Below are 18,622 nucleotides of genomic sequence, written 5' to 3'. Positions count from 1 at the left end.
GGGAAAGAGAGAGGCGAGATAAACCAGGGGAAAGAGACTGGCGAGGGGGGAAGAGGGAACAGAGAGGGTTGATTGGAAATAGGGAAAAGAGAGATTTCATAGAAAAGAGGAAAGCCAGGGAACAGAGAGAGGCGAGAGAAACCAGGGGAAAGAGACTGGCGAGGGAAAAGAGGGATAACAGAGTTGACGAATAACAGGGAAAAGAGAGAGGCGAGGGAAAGTGGAAAAATTAGACCTAGAGGGAAGAGAGGTAAAAGAGAGAGGGGAGGGCAACGAGGGACAACAGAGAATTGAGGAATGAGAGGGGAAAGAGGGAGTCGGGTGAAAGTGGGAAGAATTGGACACCGAGGGAAGAGAGGTAACAGAGACTGGCGAGGAAAAGGAGGGAAAGGTGACTGGCGAGGGAAAAGTTGGAAAAGAGAGAGTCATGTCAAAGCAGGGGGAAAGAGACAGGCGAGGGAAAACAAGGACAAGAGAGTTAATGGAAAAGAAGGAGGTGAGTGAAAGTGGGAAGAATTAGACACCGAGGGAAGAGAGGTAACAGAGACTGGCGAGGGAAAGAGAGAGGCGAGATAAACCAGGGGAAAGAGACTGGCGAGGGGGGAAGAGGGAAAAGAGAGGGTTGATTGGAAATAGGGAAAAGAGAGATTTCATAGAAAAGAGGAAAGCCAGGGAACAGAGAGAGGCGAGAGAAACCAGGGGAAAGAGACTGGCGAGGGGGGAAGAGGGAACAGAGAGAGTTGATTGGAAATAGGGAAAAGAGAGATTTCATAGAAAAGAGGAAAGCCAGGGAACAGAGAGAGGCGAGAGAAACCAGGGGAAAGAGACTGGCGAGGGAAAAGAGGGATAACAGAGTTGACGAATAACAGGGAAAAGAGAGAGGCGAGGGAAAGTGGAAAAATTAGACCTAGAGGGAAGAGAGGTAAAAGAGAGAGGGGAGGGCAACGAGGGACAACAGAGAATTGAGGAATGAGAGGGGAAAGAGGGAGTCGGGTGAAAGTGGGAAGAATTGGACACCGAGGGAAGAGAGGTAACAGAGACTGGCGAGGAAAAGGAGGGAAAGGTGACTGGCGAGGGAAAAGTTGGAAAAGAGAGAGTCATGGCAAAGCAGGGGGAAAGAGACAGGCGAGGGAAAACAAGGACAAGAGAGAGTTCATGGAAAAGAGAGGGGCGAGGGAAAGTGGGAAGAATTAGACACCGAGGGAAGAGAGGTAACAGAGACTGGCGAGGGAAAGAGAGAGGCGAGATAAACCAGGGGAAAGAGACTGGCGAGGGGGGAAGAGGGAAAAGAGAGGGTTGATTGGAAATAGGGAAAAGAGAGATTTCATAGAAAAGAGGAAAGCCAGGGAACAGAGAGAGGCGAGAGAAACCAGGGGAAAGAGACTGGCGAGGGAAAAGAGGGAACAGAGAGAGTTGATTGGAAATAGGGAAAAGAGAGATTTCATAGAAAAGAGGAAAGCCAGGGAACAGAGAGAGGCGAGAGAAACCAGGGGAAAGAGACTGGCGAGGGAAAAGAGGGATAACAGAGTTGACGAATAACAGGGAAAAGAGAGCGGCGAGGGAAAGTGGAAAAATTAGACCTAGATGGAAGAGAGGTAAAAGAGAGAGGGGAGGGCAACGAGGGACAACAGAGAATTGAGGAATGAGAGGGGACAGAGGGAGTCGGGTGAAAGTGGGAAGAATTGGACACCGAGGGAAGAGAGGTAACAGAGACTGGCGAGGGAAAGAGAGAGGCGAGATAAACCAGGGGAAAGAGACTGGCGAGGGGGGGAGAGGGAAAAGAGAGAGTTGACTGGAAATAGGGGAACGAGAGAGTTCATGGAAAAGAGGGAGTGGAGTGTAAGAAGGAAGAATTAGACACGGAGGGAAGAGACGTAAAAGAGACTGGCGAGGGAAAGGAAGGAAAAGTGACTGGCGAGGGGAAAGAGGGAAAAGAGAGGGCTGACTGGAAATAGGGAAAAGAGAGATTTCATAGAAAAGAGGAAAGCCAGGGAACAGAGAGAGGCGAGAGAAACCAGGGGAAAGAGACTGGCGAGGGGGGAAAGAGGGAACAGAGAGAGTTGATTGGAAATAGGGAAAAGAGAGATTTCATAGAAAAGAGGAAAGCCAGGGAACAGAGAGAGGCGAGAGAAACCAGGGGAAAGAGACTGGCGAGGGGGGAAGAGGGAACAGAGAGAGTTGATTGGAAATAGGGAAAAGAGAGATTTCATAGAAAAGAGGAAAGCCAGGGAACAGAGAGAGGCGAGAGAAACCAGGGGAAAGAGACTGGCGAGGGAAAAGAGGGATAACAGAGTTGACGAATAACAGGGAAAAGAGAGAGGCGAGGGAAAGTGGAAAAATTAGACCTAGAGGGAAGAGAGGTAAAAGAGAGAGGGGAGGGCAACGAGGGACAACAGAGAATTGAGGAATGAGAGGGGAAAGAGGGAGTCGGGTGAAAGTGGGAAGAATTGGACACCGAGGGAAGAGAGGTAACAGAGACTGGCGAGGAAAAGGAGGGAAAGGTGACTGGCGAGGGAAAAGTTGGAAAAGAGAGAGTCATGGCAAAGCAGGGGAAAAGAGACAGGCGAGGGAAAACAAGGACAAGAGAGAGTTAATGGAAAAGAGGGAGGCGAGTGAAAGTGGGAAGAATTAGACACCGAGGGAAGAGAGGTAACAGAGACTGGCGAGGGAAAGAGAGAGGCGAGATAAACCAGGGGAAAGAGACTGGCGAGGGAAAAGAGGGATAACAGAGTTGACGAATAACAGGGAAAAGAGAGAGGCGAGGGAAAGTGGAAAAATTAGACCTAGAGGGAAGAGAGGTAAAAGAGAGAGGGGAGGGCAACGAGGGACAACAGAGAATTGAGGAATGAGAGGGGAAAGAGGGAGTCGGGTGAAAGTGGGAAGAATTGGACACCGAGGGAAGAGAGGTAACAGAGACTGGCGAGGAAAAGGAGGGAAAGGTGACTGGCGAGGGAAAAGTTGGAAAAGAGAGAGTCATGGCAAAGCAGGGGGAAAGAGACAGGCGAGGGAAAACAAGGACAAGAGAGTTAATGGAAAAGAAGGAGGTGAGTGAAAGTGGGAAGAATTAGACACCGAGGGAAGAGAGGTAACAGAGACTGGCGAGGAAAAGGAGGGAAAGGTGACTGGCGAGGGAAAAGTTGGAAAAGAGAGAGTCATGGCAAAGCAGGGGGAAAGAGACAGGCGAGGGAAAACAAGGACAAGAGAGTTAGTGGAAAAGAAATAGGTGAGTGAAAGTGGGAAGAATTAGACACCGAGGGAAGAGAGGTGACAGAGACTGGCGAGGGAAAGAGAGAGGCGAGATAAACCAGGGGAAAGAGACTGGCGAGGGGGGAAGAGGGAACAGAGAGGGTTGATTGGAAATAGGGAAAAGAGAGATTTCATAGAAAAGAGGAAAGCCAGGGAACAGAGAGAGGCGAGAGAAACCAGGGGAAAGAGACTGGCGAGGGAAAAGAGGGATAACAGAGTTGACGAATAACAGGGAAAAGAGAGAGGCGAGGGAAAGTGGAAAAATTAGACCTAGAGGGAAGAGAGGTAAAAGAGAGAGGGGAGGGCAACGAGGGACAACAGAGAATTGAGGAATGAGAGGGGAAAGAGGGAGTCGGGTGAAAGTGGGAAGAATTGGACACCGAGGGAAGAGAGGTAACAGAGACTGGCGAGGAAAAGGAGGGAAAGGTGACTGGCGAGGGAAAAGTTGGAAAAGAGAGAGTCATGGCAAAGCAGGGGGAAAGAGACAGGCGAGGGAAAACAAGGACAAGAGAGAGTTCATGGAAAAGAGAGGGGCGAGGGAAAGTGGGAAGAATTAGACACCGAGGGAAGAGAGGTAACAGAGACTGGCGAGGGAAAGAGAGAGGCGAGATAAACCAGGGGAAAGAGACTGGCGAGGGGGGAAGAGGGAAAAGAGAGGGTTGATTGGAAATAGGGAAAAGAGAGATTTCATAGAAAAGAGGAAAGCCAGGGAACAGAGAGAGGCGAGAGAAACCAGGGGAAAGAGACTGGCGAGGGAAAAGAGGGAACAGAGAGAGTTGATTGGAAATAGGGAAAAGAGAGATTTCATAGAAAAGAGGAAAGCCAGGGAACAGAGAGAGGCGAGAGAAACCAGGGGAAAGAGACTGGCGAGGGAAAAGAGGGATAACAGAGTTGACGAATAACAGGGAAAAGAGAGCGGCGAGGGAAAGTGGAAAAATTAGACCTAGATGGAAGAGAGGTAAAAGAGAGAGGGGAGGGCAACGAGGGACAACAGAGAATTGAGGAATGAGAGGGGACAGAGGGAGTCGGGTGAAAGTGGGAAGAATTGGACACCGAGGGAAGAGAGGTAACAGAGACTGGCGAGGGAAAGAGAGAGGCGAGATAAACCAGGGGAAAGAGACTGGCGAGGGGGGGAGAGGGAAAAGAGAGAGTTGACTGGAAATAGGGGAACGAGAGAGTTCATGGAAAAGAGGGAGTGGAGTGTAAGAAGGAAGAATTAGACACGGAGGGAAGAGACGTAAAAGAGACTGGCGAGGGAAAGGAAGGAAAAGTGACTGGCGAGGGGAAAGAGGGAAAAGAGAGGGCTGACTGGAAATAGGGAAAAGAGAGATTTCATAGAAAAGAGGAAAGCCAGGGAACAGAGAGAGGCGAGAGAAACCAGGGGAAAGAGACTGGCGAGGGGGGAAAGAGGGAACAGAGAGAGTTGATTGGAAATAGGGAAAAGAGAGATTTCATAGAAAAGAGGAAAGCCAGGGAACAGAGAGAGGCGAGAGAAACCAGGGGAAAGAGACTGGCGAGGGAAAAGAGGGATAACAGAGTTGACGAATAACAGGGAAAAGAGAGCGGCGAGGGAAAGTGGAAAAATTAGACCTAGATGGAAGAGAGGTAAAAGAGAGAGGGGAGGGCAACGAGGGACAACAGAGAATTGAGGAATGAGAGGGGACAGAGGGAGTCGGGTGAAAGTGGGAAGAATTGGACACCGAGGGAAGAGAGGTAACAGAGACTGGCGAGGGAAAGAGAGAGGCGAGATAAACCAGGGGAAAGAGACTGGCGAGGGGGGAAGAGGGAAAAGAGAGAGTTGACTGGAAATAGGGGAACGAGAGAGTTCATGGAAAAGAGGGAGTGGAGTGTAAGAAGGAAGAATTAGACACGGAGGGAAGAGACGTAAAAGAGACTGGCGAGGGAAAGGAAGGAAAAGTGACTGGCGAGGGGAAAGAGGGAAAAGAGAGGGCTGACTGGAAATAGGGAAAAGAGAGATTTCATAGAAAAGAGGAAAGCCAGGGAACAGAGAGAGGCGAGAGAAACCAGGGGAAAGAGACTGGCGAGGGGGGAAAGAGGGAACAGAGAGAGTTGATTGGAAATAGGGAAAAGAGAGATTTCATAGAAAAGAGGAAAGCCAGGGAACAGAGAGAGGCGAGAGAAACCAGGGGAAAGAGACTGGCGAGGGAAAAGAGGGATAACAGAGTTGACGAATAACAGGGAAAAGAGAGCGGCGAGGGAAAGTGGAAAAATTAGACCTAGAGGGAAGAGAGGTAACAGAGACTGGCGAGGGAAAAGTTGGAAAAGAGAGAGTCATGTCAAAGCAGGGGGAAAGAGACAGGCGAGGGAAAACAAGGACAAGAGAGTTAATGGAAAAGAAGGAGGTGAGTTAAAGTGGGAAGAATTAGACACCGAGGGAAGAGAGGTAACAGAGACTGGCGAGGGAAAGAGAGAGGCGAGATAAACCAGGGGAAAGAGACTGGCGAGGGGGGAAGAGGGAAAAGAGAGGGTTGATTGGAAATAGGGAAAAGAGAGATTTCATAGAAAAGAGGAAAGCCAGGGAACAGAGAGAGGCGAGAGAAACCAGGGGAAAGAGACTGGCGAGGGGGGAAGAGGGAACAGAGAGAGTTGATTGGAAATAGGGAAAAGAGAGATTTCATAGAAAAGAGGAAAGCCAGGGAACAGAGAGAGGCGAGAGAAACCAGGGGAAAGAGACTGGCGAGGGAAAAGAGGGATAACAGAGTTGACGAATAACAGGGAAAAGAGAGAGGCGAGGGAAAGTGGAAAAATTAGACCTAGAGGGAAGAGAGGTAAAAGAGAGAGGGGAGGGCAACGAGGGACAACAGAGAATTGAGGAATGAGAGGGGAAAGAGGGAGTCGGGTGAAAGTGGGAAGAATTGGACACCGAGGGAAGAGAGGTAACAGAGACTGGCGAGGAAAAGGAGGGAAAGGTGACTGGCGAGGGAAAAGTTGGAAAAGAGAGAGTCATGGCAAAGCAGGGGGAAAGAGACAGGCGAGGGAAAACAAGGACAAGAGAGTTAATGGAAAAGAAGGAGGTGAGTGAAAGTGGGAAGAATTGGACACCGAGGGAAGAGAGGTAACAGAGACTGGCGAGGAAAAGGAGGGAAAGGTGACTGGCGAGGGAAAAGTTGGAAAAGAGAGAGTCATGGCAAAGCAGGGGGAAAGAGACAGGCGAGGGAAAACAAGGACAAGAGAGTTAATGGAAAAGAAGGAGGTGAGTGAAAGTGGGAAGAATTAGACACCGAGGGAAGAGAGGTAACAGAGACTGGCGAGGAAAAGGAGGGAAAGGTGACTGGCGAGGGAAAACAAGGACAAGAGAGAGTTCATGGAAAAGAGAGGGGCGAGGGAAAGTGGGAAGTATTAGACACCGAGGGAAGAGAGGTAACAGAGACTGGCGAGGGAAAGAGAGAGGCGAGATAAACCAGGGGAAAGAGACTGGCGAGGGGGGAAGAGGGAAAAGAGAGGGTTGAGGGAAAGCAGGGGAAAGAGACTATGGAGGGAAAGCAGAGGGAAAGAGACAGGCGAGGGAAAACAAGGACAAGAGAGAGTTAATGGAAAAGAGGGAGGCGAGTGAAAGTGGGAAGAATTAGACACCAAGGGAAGAGACGTAAAAGAGACTGGCGAGGGAAAGAGAGAGGCGAGATAAACCAGGGGAAAGAGACTGGCGAGGGGGGAAGAGGGAAAAGAGAGAGTTGACTGGAAATAGGGGAACGAGAGAGTTCATGGAAAAGAGGGAGTGGAGTGTAAGTGGGAAAATTAGGCACGGAGGGAATAGAGGTTAAAAGAGACTGGCGAGGGAAAGGAAGGAAAAGTGACTGGCGAGGGGAAAGAGGGAAAAGAGAGGGCTGACTGGAAATAGGGAAAAGAGAGATTTCATAGAAAAGAGGAAAGCCAGGGAACAGAGAGAGGCGAGAGAAACCAGGGGAAAGAGACTGGCGAGGGAAAAGAGGGATAACAGAGTTGACGAATAACAGGGAAAAGAGAGAGGCGAGGGAAAGTGGAAAAATTAGACCTAGAGGGAAGAGAGGTAAAAGAGAGAGGGGAGGGCAACGAGGGACAACAGAGAATTGAGGAATGAGAGGGGAAAGAGGGAGTCGGGTGAAAGTGGGAAGAATTGGACACCGAGGGAAGAGAGGTAACAGAGACTGGCGAGGAAAAGGAGGGAAAGGTGACTGGCGAGGGAAAAGTTGGAAAAGAGAGAGTCATGTCAAAGCAGGGGGAAAGAGACAGGCGAGGGAAAACAAGGACAAGAGAGTTAATGGAAAAGAAGGAGGTGAGTGAAAGTGGGAAGAATTAGACACCGAGGGAAGAGAGGTAACAGAGACTGGCGAGGGAAAGAGAGAGGCGAGATAAACCAGGGGAAAGAGACTGGCGAGGGGGGAAGAGGGAAAAGAGAGGGTTGATTGGAAATAGGGAAAAGAGAGATTTCATAGAAAAGAGGAAAGCCAGGGAACAGAGAGAGGCGAGAGAAACCAGGGGAAAGAGACTGGCGAGGGAAAAGAGGGATAACAGAGTTGACGAATAACAGGGAAAAGAGAGAGGCGAGGGAAAGTGGAAAAATTAGACCTAGAGGGAAGAGAGGTAAAAGAGAGAGGGGAGGGCAACGAGGGACAACAGAGAATTGAGGAATGAGAGGGGAAAGAGGGAGTCGGGTGAAAGTGGGAAGAATTGGACACCGAGGGAAGAGAGGTAACAGAGACTGGCGAGGAAAAGGAGGGAAAGGTGACTGGCGAGGGAAAAGTTGGAAAAGAGAGAGTCATGGCAAAGCAGGGGGAAAGAGACAGGCGAGGGAAAACAAGGACAAGAGAGTTAATGGAAAAGAAGGAGGTGAGTGAAAGTGGGAAGAATTAGACACCGAGGGAAGAGAGGTAACAGAGACTGGCGAGGAAAAGGAGGGAAAGGTGACTGGCGAGGGAAAAGTTGGAAAAGAGAGAGTCATGGCAAAGCAGGGGGAAAGAGACAGGCGAGGGAAAACAAGGACAAGAGAGTTAGTGGAAAAGAAATAGGTGAGTGAAAGTGGGAAGAATTAGACACCGAGGGAAGAGAGGTGACAGAGACTGGCGAGGGAAAGAGAGAGGCGAGATAAACCAGGGGAAAGAGACTGGCGAGGGGGGAAGAGGGAACAGAGAGAGTTGATTGGAAATAGGGAAAAGAGAGATTTCATAGAAAAGAGGAAAGCCAGGGAACAGAGAGAGGCGAGAGAAACCAGGGGAAAGAGACTGGCGAGGGAAAAGAGGGATAACAGAGTTGACGAATAACAGGGAAAAGAGAGAGGCGAGGGAAAGTGGAAAAATTAGACCTAGAGGGAAGAGAGGTAAAAGAGAGAGGGGAGGGCAACGAGGGACAACAGAGAATTGAGGAATGAGAGGGGAAAGAGGGAGTCGGGTGAAAGTGGGAAGAATTGGACACCGAGGGAAGAGAGGTAACAGAGACTGGCGAGGAAAAGGAGGGAAAGGTGACTGGCGAGGGAAAAGTTGGAAAAGAGAGAGTCATGGCAAAGCAGGGGAAAAGAGACAGGCGAGGGAAAACAAGGACAAGAGAGTTAATGGAAAAGAAGGAGGTGAGTGAAAGTGGGAAGAATTAGACACCGAGGGAAGAGAGGTAACAGAGACTGGCGAGGGAAAGAGAGAGGCGAGATAAACCAGGGGAAAGAGACTGGCGAGGGGGGAAGAGGGAAAAGAGAGGGTTGATTGGAAATAGGGAAAAGAGAGATTTCATAGAAAAGAGGAAAGCCAGGGAACAGAGAGAGGCGAGAGAAACCAGGGGAAAGAGACTGGCGAGGGAAAAGAGGGATAACAGAGTTGACGAATAACAGGGAAAAGAGAGAGGCGAGGGAAAGTGGAAAAATTAGACCTAGAGGGAAGAGAGGTAAAAGAGAGAGGGGAGGGCAACGAGGGACAACAGAGAATTGAGGAATGAGAGGGGAAAGAGGGAGTCGGGTGAAAGTGGGAAGAATTGGACACCGAGGGAAGAGAGGTAACAGAGACTGGCGAGGAAAAGGAGGGAAAGGTGACTGGCGAGGGAAAAGTTGGAAAAGAGAGAGTCATGGCAAAGCAGGGGAAAAGAGACAGGCGAGGGAAAACAAGGACAAGAGAGTTAATGGAAAAGAAGGAGGTGAGTGAAAGTGGGAAGAATTAGACACCGAGGGAAGAGAGGTAACAGAGACTGGCGAGGGAAAGAGAGAGGCGAGATAAACCAGGGGAAAGAGACTGGCGAGGGAAAAGAGGGATAACAGAGTTGACGAATAACAGGGAAAAGAGAGAGGCGAGGGAAAGTGGAAAAATTAGACCTAGAGGGAAGAGAGGTAAAAGAGAGAGGGGAGGGCAACGAGGGACAACAGAGAATTGAGGAATGAGAGGGGAAAGAGGGAGTCGGGTGAAAGTGGGAAGAATTGGACACCGAGGGAAGAGAGGTAACAGAGACTGGCGAGGAAAAGGAGGGAAAGGTGACTGGCGAGGGAAAAGTTGGAAAAGAGAGAGTCATGTCAAAGCAGGGGGAAAGAGACAGGCGAGGGAAAACAAGGACAAGAGAGTTAATGGAAAAGAAGGAGGTGAGTGAAAGTGGGAAGAATTGGACACCGAGGGAAGAGAGGTAACAGAGACTGGCGAGGAAAAGGAGGGAAAGGTGACTGGCGAGGGAAAAGTTGGAAAAGAGAGAGTCATGGCAAAGCAGGGGGAAAGAGACAGGCGAGGGAAAACAAGGACAAGAGAGTTAATGGAAAAGAAGGAGGTGAGTGAAAGTGGGAAGAATTAGACACCGAGGGAAGAGAGGTAACAGAGACTGGCGAGGAAAAGGAGGGAAAGGTGACTGGCGAGGGAAAAGTTGGAAAAGAGAGAGTCATGGCAAAGCAGGGGGAAAGAGACAGGCGAGGGAAAACAAGGACAAGAGAGTTAGTGGAAAAGAAATAGGTGAGTGAAAGTGGGAAGAATTAGACACCGAGGGAAGAGAGGTGACAGAGACTGGCGAGGGAAAGAGAGAGGCGAGATAAACCAGGGGAAAGAGACTGGCGAGGGTGGAAGAGGGAACAGAGAGAGTTGATTGGAAATAGGGAAAAGAGAGATTTCTTAGAAAAGAGGAAAGCCAGGGAACAGAGAGAGGCGAGAGAAACCAGGGGAAAGAGACTGGCGAGGGAAAAGAGGGATAACAGAGTTGACGAATAACAGGGAAAAGAGAGAGGCGAGGGAAAGTGGAAAAATTAGACCTAGAGGGAAGAGAGGTAAAAGAGAGAGGGGAGGGCAACGAGGGACAACAGAGAATTGAGGAATGAGAGGGGAAAGAGGGAGTCGGGTGAAAGTGGGAAGAATTGGACACCGAGGGAAGAGAGGTAACAGAGACTGGCGAGGAAAAGGAGGGAAAGGTGACTGGCGAGGGAAAAGTTGGAAAAGAGAGAGTCATGTCAAAGCAGGGGGAAAGAGACAGGCGAGGGAAAACAAGGACAAGAGAGTTAATGGAAAAGAAGGAGGTGAGTGAAAGTGGGAAGAATTAGACACCGAGGGAAGAGAGGTAACAGAGACTGGCGAGGGAAAGAGAGAGGCGAGATAAACCAGGGGAAAGAGACTGGCGAGGGGGGAAGAGGGAAAAGAGAGGGTTGATTGGAAATAGGGAAAAGAGAGATTTCATAGAAAAGAGGAAAGCCAGGGAACAGAGAGAGGCGAGAGAAACCAGGGGAAAGAGACTGGCGAGGGGGGAAGAGGGAAAAGAGAGGGTTGATTGGAAATAGGGAAAAGAGAGATTTCATAGAAAAGAGGAAAGCCAGGGAACAGAGAGAGGCGAGAGAAACCAGGGGAAAGAGACTGGCGAGGGAAAAGAGGGATAACAGAGTTGACGAATAACAGGGAAAAGAGAGAGGCGAGGGAAAGTGGAAAAATTAGACCTAGAGGGAAGAGAGGTAAAAGAGAGAGGGGAGGGCAACGAGGGACAACAGAGAATTGAGGAATGAGAGGGGAAAGAGGGAGTCGGGTGAAAGTGGGAAGTATTGGACACCGAGGGAAGAGAGGTAACAGAGACTGGCGAGGAAAAGGAGGGAAAGGTGACTGGCGAGGGAAAAGTTGGAAAAGAGAGAGTCATGGCAAAGCAGGGGAAAAGAGACAGGCGAGGGAAAACAAGGACAAGAGAGTTAATGGAAAAGAAGGAGGTGAGTGAAAGTGGGAAGAATTAGACACCGAGGGAAGAGAGGTAACAGAGACTGGCGAGGGAAAGAGAGAGGCGAGATAAACCAGGGGAAAGAGACTGGCGAGGGGGGAAGAGGGAAAAGAGAGGGTTGATTGGAAATAGGGAAAAGAGAGATTTCATAGAAAAGAGGAAAGCCAGGGAACAGAGAGAGGCGAGAGAAACCAGGGGAAAGAGACTGGCGAGGGAAAAGAGGGAACAGAGAGAGTTGATTGGAAATAGGGAAAAGAGAGATTTCATAGAAAAGAGGAAAGCCAGGGAACAGAGAGAGGCGAGAGAAACCAGGGGAAAGAGACTGGCGAGGGAAAAGAGGGATAACAGAGTTGACGAATAACAGGGAAAAGAGAGAGGCGAGGGAAAGTGGAAAAATTAGACCTAGAGGGAAGAGAGGTAAAAGAGAGAGGGGAGGGCAACGAGGGACAACAGAGAATTGAGGAATGAGAGGGGAAAGAGGGAGTCGGGTGAAAGTGGGAAGTATTGGACACCGAGGGAAGAGAGGTAACAGAGACTGGCGAGGAAAAGGAGGGAAAGGTGACTGGCGAGGGAAAAGTTGGAAAAGAGAGAGTCATGGCAAAGCAGGGGAAAAGAGACAGGCGAGGGAAAACAAGGACAAGAGAGTTAATGGAAAAGAAGGAGGTGAGTGAAAGTGGGAAGAATTAGACACCGAGGGAAGAGAGGTAACAGAGACTGGCGAGGGAAAGAGAGAGGCGAGATAAACCAGGGGAAAGAGACTGGCGAGGGGGGAAGAGGGAAAAGAGAGGGTTGATTGGAAATAGGGAAAAGAGAGATTTCATAGAAAAGAGGAAAGCCAGGGAACAGAGAGAGGCGAGAGAAACCAGGGGAAAGAGACTGGCGAGGGGGGAAGAGGGAACAGAGAGAGTTGATTGGAAATAGGGAAAAGAGAGATTTCATAGAAAAGAGGAAAGCCAGGGAACAGAGAGAGGCGAGAGAAACCAGGGGAAAGAGACTGGCGAGGGAAAAGAGGGATAACAGAGTTGACGAATAACAGGGAAAAGAGAGAGGCGAGGGAAAGTGGAAAAATTAGACCTAGAGGGAAGAGAGGTAAAAGAGAGAGGGGAGGGCAACGAGGGACAACAGAGAATTGAGGAATGAGAGGGGAAAGAGGGAGTCGGGTGAAAGTGGGAAGAATTGGACACCGAGGGAAGAGAGGTAACAGAGACTGGCGAGGAAAAGGAGGGAAAGGTGACTGGCGAGGGAAAAGTTGGAAAAGAGAGAGTCATGTCAAAGCAGGGGGAAAGAGACAGGCGAGGGAAAACAAGGACAAGAGAGTTAATGGAAAAGAAGGAGGTGAGTGAAAGTGGGAAGAATTAGACACCGAGGGAAGAGAGGTAACAGAGACTGGCGAGGGAAAGAGAGAGGCGAGATAAACCAGGGGAAAGAGACTGGCGAGGGGGGAAGAGGGAAAAGAGAGGGTTGATTGGAAATAGGGAAAAGAGAGATTTCATAGAAAAGAGGAAAGCCAGGGAACAGAGAGAGGCGAGAGAAACCAGGGGAAAGAGACTGGCGAGGGAAAAGAGGGAACAGAGAGAGTTGATTGGAAATAGGGAAAAGAGAGATTTCATAGAAAAGAGGAAAGCCAGGGAACAGAGAGAGGCGAGAGAAACCAGGGGAAAGAGACTGGCGAGGGAAAAGAGGGATAACAGAGTTGACGAATAACAGGGAAAAGAGAGAGGCGAGGGAAAGTGGAAAAATTAGACCTAGAGGGAAGAGAGGTAAAAGAGAGAGGGGAGGGCAACGAGGGACAACAGAGAATTGAGGAATGAGAGGGGAAAGAGGGAGTCGGGTGAAAGTGGGAAGAATTGGACACCGAGGGAAGAGAGGTAACAGAGACTGGCGAGGAAAAGGAGGGAAAGGTGACTGGCGAGGGAAAAGTTGGAAAAGAGAGAGTCATGTCAAAGCAGGGGGAAAGAGACAGGCGAGGGAAAACAAGGACAAGAGAGTTAATGGAAAAGAAGGAGGTGAGTGAAAGTGGGAAGAATTGGACACCGAGGGAAGAGAGGTAACAGAGACTGGCGAGGAAAAGGAGGGAAAGGTGACTGGCGAGGGAAAAGTTGGAAAAGAGAGAGTCATGGCAAAGCAGGGGGAAAGAGACAGGCGAGGGAAAACAAGGACAAGAGAGTTAATGGAAAAGAAGGAGGTGAGTGAAAGTGGGAAGAATTAGACACCGAGGGAAGAGAGGTAACAGAGACTGGCGAGGAAAAGGAGGGAAAGGTGACTGGCGAGGGAAAAGTTGGAAAAGAGAGAGTCATGGCAAAGCAGGGGGAAAGAGACAGGCGAGGGAAAACAAGGACAAGAGAGTTAGTGGAAAAGAAATAGGTGAGTGAAAGTGGGAAGAATTAGACACCGAGGGAAGAGAGGTGACAGAGACTGGCGAGGGAAAGAGAGAGGCGAGATAAACCAGGGGAAAGAGACTGGCGAGGGGGGAAGAGGGAACAGAGAGAGTTGATTGGAAATAGGGAAAAGAGAGATTTCATAGAAAAGAGGAAAGCCAGGGAACAGAGAGAGGCGAGAGAAACCAGGGGAAAGAGACTGGCGAGGGAAAAGAGGGATAACAGAGTTGACGAATAACAGGGAAAAGAGAGAGGCGAGGGAAAGTGGAAAAATTAGACCTAGAGGGAAGAGAGGTAAAAGAGAGAGGGGAGGGCAACGAGGGACAACAGAGAATTGAGGAATGAGAGGGGAAAGAGGGAGTCGGGTGAAAGTGGGAAGAATTGGACACCGAGGGAAGAGAGGTAACAGAGACTGGCGAGGAAAAGGAGGGAAAGGTGACTGGCGAGGGAAAAGTTGGAAAAGAGAGAGTCATGGCAAAGCAGGGGAAAAGAGACAGGCGAGGGAAAACAAGGACAAGAGAGTTAATGGAAAAGAAGGAGGTGAGTGAAAGTGGGAAGAATTAGACACCGAGGGAAGAGAGGTAACAGAGACTGGCGAGGGAAAGAGAGAGGCGAGATAAACCAGGGGAAAGAGACTGGCGAGGGGGGAAGAGGGAAAAGAGAGGGTTGATTGGAAATAGGGAAAAGAGAGATTTCATAGAAAAGAGGAAAGCCAGGGAACAGAGAGAGGCGAGAGAAACCAGGGGAAAGAGACTGGCGAGGGGGGAAGAGGGAAAAGAGAGGGTTGATTGGAAATAGGGAAAAGAGAGATTTCATAGAAAAGAGGAAAGCCAGGGAACAGAGAGAGGCGAGAGAAACCAGGGGAAAGAGACTGGCGAGGGAAAAGAGGGATAACAGAGTTGACGAATAACAGGGAAAAGAGAGAGGCGAGGGAAAGTGGAAAAATTAGACCTAGAGGGAAGAGAGGTAAAAGAGAGAGGGGAGGGCAACGAGGGACAACAGAGAATTGAGGAATGAGAGGGGAAAGAGGGAGTCGGGTGAAAGTGGGAAGTATTGGACACCGAGGGAAGAGAGGTAACAGAGACTGGCGAGGAAAAGGAGGGAAAGGTGACTGGCGAGGGAAAAGTTGGAAAAGAGAGAGTCATGGCAAAGCAGGGGAAAAGAGACAGGCGAGGGAAAACAAGGACAAGAGAGTTAATGGAAAAGAAGGAGGTGAGTGAAAGTGGGAAGAATTAGACACCGAGGGAAGAGAGGTAACAGAGACTGGCGAGGGAAAGAGAGAGGCGAGATAAACCAGGGGAAAGAGACTGGCGAGGGGGGAAGAGGGAAAAGAGAGGGTTGATTGGAAATAGGGAAAAGAGAGATTTCATAGAAAAGAGGAAAGCCAGGGAACAGAGAGAGGCGAGAGAAACCAGGGGAAAGAGACTGGCGAGGGGGGAAGAGGGAACAGAGAGAGTTGATTGGAAATAGGGAAAAGAGAGATTTCATAGAAAAGAGGAAAGCCAGGGAACAGAGAGAGGCGAGAGAAACCAGGGGAAAGAGACTGGCGAGGGAAAAGAGGGATAACAGAGTTGACGAATAACAGGGAAAAGAGAGAGGCGAGGGAAAGTGGAAAAATTAGACCTAGAGGGAAGAGAGGTAAAAGAGAGAGGGGAGGGCAACGAGGGACAACAGAGAATTGAGGAATGAGAGGGGAAAGAGGGAGTCGGGTGAAAGTGGGAAGAATTGGACACCGAGGGAAGAGAGGTAACAGAGACTGGCGAGGAAAAGGAGGGAAAGGTGACTGGCGAGGGAAAAGTTGGAAAAGAGAGAGTCATGTCAAAGCAGGGGGAAAGAGACAGGCGAGGGAAAACAAGGACAAGAGAGTTAATGGAAAAGAAGGAGGTGAGTGAAAGTGGGAAGAATTAGACACCGAGGGAAGAGAGGTAACAGAGACTGGCGAGGGAAAGAGAGAGGCGAGATAAACCAGGGGAAAGAGACTGGCGAGGGGGGAAGAGGGAAAAGAGAGGGTTGATTGGAAATAGGGAAAAGAGAGATTTCATAGAAAAGAGGAAAGCCAGGGAACAGAGAGAGGCGAGAGAAACCAGGGGAAAGAGACTGGCGAGGGAAAAGAGGGAACAGAGAGAGTTGATTGGAAATAGGGAAAAGAGAGATTTCATAGAAAAGAGGAAAGCCAGGGAACAGAGAGAGGCGAGAGAAACCAGGGGAAAGAGACTGGCGAGGGAAAAGAGGGATAACAGAGTTGACGAATAACAGGGAAAAGAGAGAGGCGAGGGAAAGTGGAAAAATTAGACCTAGAGGGAAGAGAGGTAAAAGAGAGAGGGGAGGGCAACGAGGGACAACAGAGAATTGAGGAATGAGAGGGGAAAGAGGGAGTCGGGTGAAAGTGGGAAGAATTGGACACCGAGGGAAGAGAGGTAACAGAGACTGGCGAGGAAAAGGAGGGAAAGGTGACTGGCGAGGGAAAAGTTGGAAAAGAGAGAGTCATGGCAAAGCAGGGGAAAAGAGACAGGCGAGGGAAAACAAGGACAAGAGAGTTAATGGAAAAGAAGGAGGTGAGTGAAAGTGGGAAGAATTAGACACCGAGGGAAGAGAGGTAACAGAGACTGGCGAGGGAAAGAGAGAGGCGAGATAAACCAGGGGAAAGAGACTGGCGAGGGAAAAGAGGGATAACAGAGTTGACGAATAACAGGGAAAAGAGAGAGGCGAGGGAAAGTGGAAAAATTAGACCTAGAGGGAAGAGAGGTAAAAGAGAGAGGGGAGGGCAACGAGGGACAACAGAGAATTGAGGAATGAGAGGGGAAAGAGGGAGTCGGGTGAAAGTGGGAAGAATTGGACACCGAGGGAAGAGAGGTAACAGAGACTGGCGAGGAAAAGGAGGGAAAGGTGACTGGCGAGGGAAAAGTTGGAAAAGAGAGAGTCATGTCAAAGCAGGGGGAAAGAGACAGGCGAGGGAAAACAAGGACAAGAGAGTTAATGGAAAAGAAGGAGGTGAGTGAAAGTGGGAAGAATTAGACACCGAGGGAAGAGAGGTAACAGAGACTGGCGAGGGAAAGAGAGAGGCGAGATAAACCAGGGGAAAGAGACTGGCGAGGGGGGAAGAGGGAAAAGAGAGGGTTGATTGGAAATAGGGAAAAGAGAGATTTCATAGAAAAGAGGAAAGCCAGGGAACAGAGAGAGGCGAGAGAAACCAGGGGAAAGAGACTGGCGAGGGGGGAAGAGGGAACAGAGAGAGTTGATTGGAAATAGGGAAAAGAGAGATTTCATAGAAAAGAGGAAAGCCAGGGAACAGAGAGAGGCGAGAGAAACCAGGGGAAAGAGACTGGCGAGGGAAAAGAGGGATAACAGAGTTGACGAATAACAGGGAAAAGAGAGAGGCGAGGGAAAGTGGAAAAATTAGACCTAGAGGGAAGAGAGGTAAAAGAGAGAGGGGAGGGCAACGAGGGACAACAGAGAATTGAGGAATGAGAGGGGAAAGAGGGAGTCGGGTGAAAGTGGGAAGAATTGGACACCGAGGGAAGAGAGGTAACAGAGACTGGCGAGGAAAAGGAGGGAAAGGTGACTGGCGAGGGAAAAGTTGGAAAAGAGAGAGTCATGTCAAAGCAGGGGGAAAGAGACAGGCGAGGGAAAACAAGGACAAGAGAGTTAATGGAAAAGAAGGAGGTGAGTGAAAGTGGGAAGAATTAGACACCGAGGGAAGAGAGGTAACAGAGACTGGCGAGGGAAAGAGAGAGGCGAGATAAACCAGGGGAAAGAGACTGGCGAGGGGGGAAGAGGGAAAAGAGAGGGTTGATTGGAAATAGGGAAAAGAGAGATTTCATAGAAAAGAGGAAAGCCAGGGAACAGAGAGAGGCGAGAGAAACCAGGGGAAAGAGACTGGCGAGGGAAAAGAGGGAACAGAGAGAGTTGATTGGAAATAGGGAAAAGAGAGATTTCATAGAAAAGAGGAAAGCCAGGGAACAGAGAGAGGCGAGAGAAACCAGGGGAAAGAGACTGGCGAGGGAAAAGAGGGATAACAGAGTTGACGAATAACAGGGAAAAGAGAGAGGCGAGGGAAAGTGGAAAAATTAGACCTAGAGGGAAGAGAGGTAAAAGAGAGAGGGGAGGGCAACGAGGGACAACAGAGAATTGAGGAATGAGAGGGGAAAGAGGGAGTCGGGTGAAAGTGGGAAGAATTGGACACCGAGGGAAGAGAGGTAACAGAGACTGGCGAGGAAAAGGAGGGAAAGGTGACTGGCGAGGGAAAAGTTGGAAAAGAGAGAGTCATGGCAAAGCAGGGGAAAAGAGACAGGCGAGGGAAAACAAGGACAAGAGAGTTAATGGAAAAGAAGGAGGTGAGTGAAAGTGGGAAGAATTAGACACCGAGGGAAGAGAGGTAACAGAGACTGGCGAGGGAAAGAGAGAGGCGAGATAAACCAGGGGAAAGAGACTGGCGAGGGAAAAGAGGGATAACAGAGTTGACGAATAACAGGGAAAAGAGAGAGGCGAGGGAAAGTGGAAAAATTAGACCTAGAGGGAAGAGAGGTAAAAGAGAGAGGGGAGGGCAACGAGGGACAACAGAGAATTGAGGAATGAGAGGGGAAAGAGGGAGTCGGGTGAAAGTGGGAAGAATTGGACACCGAGGGAAGAGAGGTAACAGAGACTGGCGAGGAAAAGGAGGGAAAGGTGACTGGCGAGGGAAAAGTTGGAAAAGAGAGAGTCATGTCAAAGCAGGGGGAAAGAGACAGGCGAGGGAAAACAAGGACAAGAGAGTTAATGGAAAAGAAGGAGGTGAGTGAAAGTGGGAAGAATTGGACACCGAGGGAAGAGAGGTAACAGAGACTGGCGAGGAAAAGGAGGGAAAGGTGACTGGCGAG

The sequence above is a fragment of the Harpia harpyja genome, chromosome W, assembly GCF_026419915.1.
Source record: "Harpia harpyja isolate bHarHar1 chromosome W, bHarHar1 primary haplotype, whole genome shotgun sequence".
Taxonomy (NCBI): Eukaryota; Metazoa; Chordata; class Aves; order Accipitriformes; family Accipitridae; genus Harpia; species Harpia harpyja.
The sequence above is the reverse complement of the archived record's forward strand: the minus strand, read 5'-3'. Positions refer to the sequence as shown.